The sequence below is a fragment of the Mus pahari genome, chromosome 10 (assembly GCF_900095145.1).
Source record: "Mus pahari chromosome 10, PAHARI_EIJ_v1.1, whole genome shotgun sequence".
Taxonomy (NCBI): domain Eukaryota; kingdom Metazoa; phylum Chordata; class Mammalia; order Rodentia; family Muridae; genus Mus; species Mus pahari.
The window spans coordinates 53107759-53111571 of record NC_034599.1 but is presented as its reverse complement, the minus strand read 5'-3'; positions in this window follow the sequence as shown (position 1 = coordinate 53111571).

Genomic DNA, 3813 nt, shown 5'->3' with positions numbered 1-3813 from the left:
AGAGAGAGAGAGAGAGAGAGAGAAAAGAGTTGTTTGTCTGATTATCTGAAACTACACTCATGTGTAAATTAAGGATGATAATAAATATTATGTAATTACTAAGAATTAAGCAAGTACTAACCTTTAGCAATCAGTCAAAGAACACAAACAATGAGAATCCACTTCTTAATAGAGAAGCCTATGTGCTGACCCCCCTCCCCCCCCAGAGCAGGCTTTTGCCCCCCTCATACCCTCTACTCTCTTATCCTCTCTATTCTCTCCTTATTGTTCCCTCTTGCCTGATTCCAGTCCATTCAGAATTTAGGTTCTGTCCCACCTCTCGAAGCCTCCCCGCACAATGTCCTTTGCCCTGATGGGGTCACCCCCTTGGTGGCAGGCTGAAGGGATTTATAGCAGTCCTCGCCTCCCTCTGGACCCCGCCTGGCTAGCAGACGGCCATCTGCAGGAAGGTCACTTTCTCACAGTGCTGCAGACTTGTGGGTTGGAGAGAGCCCCACCCCCTTACACACATCAGAGCAAATAAATACATCAAGTCTGCAGCTGGGTCTGGAGATAAGGTGGGAGGGAGATGAGGCACGAGTGCTCCTCGCACGATGGCTACCCGGGAGCTTCCCCCTTCCACCCCTTTGCTGTCTTTCCAGCAAAGCTTATTGGGGGAGTTTGAAATGGGCTGTTCCTGGGGGCAGGCTGTCTCTTGGGGGAGGGACTAGGCTGAGTGATTTTTTAGGGACTGGCATGAGGAAAGATTGACTCTTATCTGTTCAGGTCAAAAGATAGGAGGAATACTTAGCACAGGAGGGGAAACTGAGTCCGAAAAGGGAGAGAGATTTTCGCAAAGCGTCACAGGAGTTTAGCAGGATGTTCAACCTGTGAAGCCCTAATCTTCCCTGATGGTGGGCCATGCTTAGCCGTCCCCAGGATAAAACCACTGGAACTGACCTTGCCTGGCTGCAGAACCGGGGTGGTCTGTAACACACCCGTCCTCCTCCTGGAAGCCTTTCTTTCCTTCATATCACATATCATTCTCTCAGGCAGTGGCCTGACTGGAGTGCTCCTCTGTGAGGTCCAATGCTGGAGACCCCTCTAGGTCTCCCGTGGGAGAGTTTAACTGGTTTTCCTGGCAGATGTGGTCATGGCTCCAGTTCTGATGCCCCTGAACTCTGGAGGGGGAAAGTGGGGACCTTAAGAAAGGCTACCAGCCCCCCTTTCAGAGACAGCCTCCCGCACTCCTAGAGAGACCCCATTTGCATAGGGTCTCCCAAGTAGAGGGCTTACCCTTGGCCACCAGGCTCAGCATACCTCTGACATGGATTGGTCCTGGAAAGGGGGTCTCTCAGAGCCATCACCTGCTGTGCCTCCCCCCACCCCCGCCCATCCTCTGTTCCTCTGTGTCCTCTCTCCTATGTCTCCCTCTACTACAGGACATCAACCAGGGCCAGGGATGGGGGAGCCCAGGCCTCTGATGATGCGTGGTGACACTGGGACTCTTCCAGCCTATCACCACAGCTCCATGGCACCCTTCTTCTTGACCTCCCTCTCCTGATCCCCTAAGGTTACCCAGACTTTCCAAGCTACTAGAACTGTGTACAGGCAGAGAGGAAAATGCATAGGCATTTCCACCACCCCCACCCCCCCACCCGGCCGTCCTCAGCCCATGTCGGATGCCATACTCCATGGAAGCCGGGGGGCCCCCTTGACTGGTGGTGGGAAGAGCTCTGAGGGGTTGCTCTGCCTCAGAGCTCCCTGGGATGCAGACCCTGAAACCACACCACTGTCTCGCTCCCTCCTCCTTCTCGCCTGCCCTCCCCTCTTCCCCTTCACTGCTTTCTCTTGGAGTATTCCTTAAGCAACCATCTGCACACAAAACATCAACAGTGCTTCTAGAAAACCAGCTCCAACGATAATGAAAACAGCAAGAGCCTATGGGAACCAAGAGGAAATGTGATTTTTGGTCCCACCTGCTCCTGTACTCTGCCGTACACTGCTCTGAGCTTCAGTGGGGCGGTGGATGGGAAAGAGCTCTGAGGCTGAGGAATAGAGGAAAGGGAGGCCTTGGGGAATCCTCAGTCGAAGAACTCTGAGCCCCTGCGTGCTGTGGCCCCTCTGTGTGCCGTGAAGATCCAGGCTACAGAGCTGCTGAGCAGGAGGAGGCCGCCCTGTCTCCCTTGCCTTGGTGGATGTCACTGATCAGATTCTGACCTCTAGGAGTGGTTCCCCCACTGCCTATGGACTCTGTGTCCACAGAGCAGTGTGCAGTATTTGGGGGGGAAGGAATTAGCTCCCCGGGTCCTGGTGTTCTGACGACCTTGAGAGAGAAAGCATGCTCCAAGAAGCCAGGAGCAAGCCTGGCCCTGCCGAGGGCATGAGGGAAGGGATTATAGACTTCAGAGATTTGGGCTTGCTCAGGACGACCTCCTTGCTTTCACAGCTTGCCTAAGAAGTCCAACTCAATCTGAAAAGCAGTTGCTCCTAAGGCTATAGCACCCCCAGAAACAGGTCTTGGTAATTGTGGCGCTTGAAAGACTCCGGGTGCATCCAGTCCACTTTCCTTGTTAGATTTCTGAGGTAGCATAAAGAGGCAGAAGGTAGAGAAGAGACCAGTCTGACCTCTGCAGAAGAGATTGTTTATTTCAAAACAGTGAAGGGCAGACACTCTTCCGGGGGAACAGGAGGCCCTCGAGAAGGTTAGGGGACACTTGGAGTTTATATAGGAAAATTGGGTAACGGGAAGTTAAGGCAGTGGCTCGGCCACTAGTGTACAGTTTGCTCTCCTGTTACTGTCCACTCCACTGAGACAAGCTATCTTGAGACTAGCTCAGTCTATCTCAGCAAACAAAACACCAACAACAAAACAAACAAACAAAAAAACACCCCCCTCCCAAAAAAAAACATTCCTTTCTAGGGCTCACCAATAACAGTTTTGAGCAGAGCTGTGACACTTTCTCTCCTGAGGAGAGCAAGTGACCAGGGACTGGGAGTGTGGCTCCCTTGGTAGTGTTTGCCTAGCAAGCACAAAGTTCCAGGTTTGTTCCCCAGCACCTTACATAGACAGGCATAGTCATGACTCTCCAGGAAGCAGAGGGAGGGGAATGAGAAATCCAATGTCATCCTTAGTATAAAATTTGCCAGGTGGTTCTGTCTTTAATCCCAGCACTTTAAAGAGGCAGAAACAGGAAGATCTTGAGTTCGAGGTCAGCCTGGTTTCCTGAATGAGTTCCAGGACAGCCAGGGCTACACAGAGAAACCTTGTGAAAGGAAAGTTAAATGGAGGGGCCACTTGCCCGTCCAGCCCACAGCCTCTACTTCTTGGAGCCGTGTGTCCAGACAAGGCTGAGCTATCTTTAGAAACTATCTCGCCTTGGCTATCAGGATGCTGGTGATAGTGGGTGACTGAGCTAGGTGTGAGGTGAAAATGGCTGAATTTCCAACATAGGGGTGGTGGTGGTGGGGTCTCAGCAAGCCTCGGGGCACCAGAAAGTCCCTTGGTCAGGGTCCAGCATGTGTCCAAGGTTTATTCTGACCATCAGGATCCACGGTGGCCCACTGGAGGTGGCAGAGGAATAAGTGGAAGCCCAGAGTTCACACTTTAAAATGCAAGCAGGGAACAGAGAGGACACTGGGAATGGTGTGAGTCCTTTGAAACCTCAAAGCATAGCCCCCAAATGACATACTTCCTCCAGGAAAGCCACACTTCCGGGGCTGGTGAGATGGCTCAGCGGGTAAGAGCACCCGACTGTTCTTCCGAAGGTCCAGAGTTCAAATCCCAGCAACCACATCTGTAATAAGATCTGACTCCCTCTTCTGGAGCGTCTG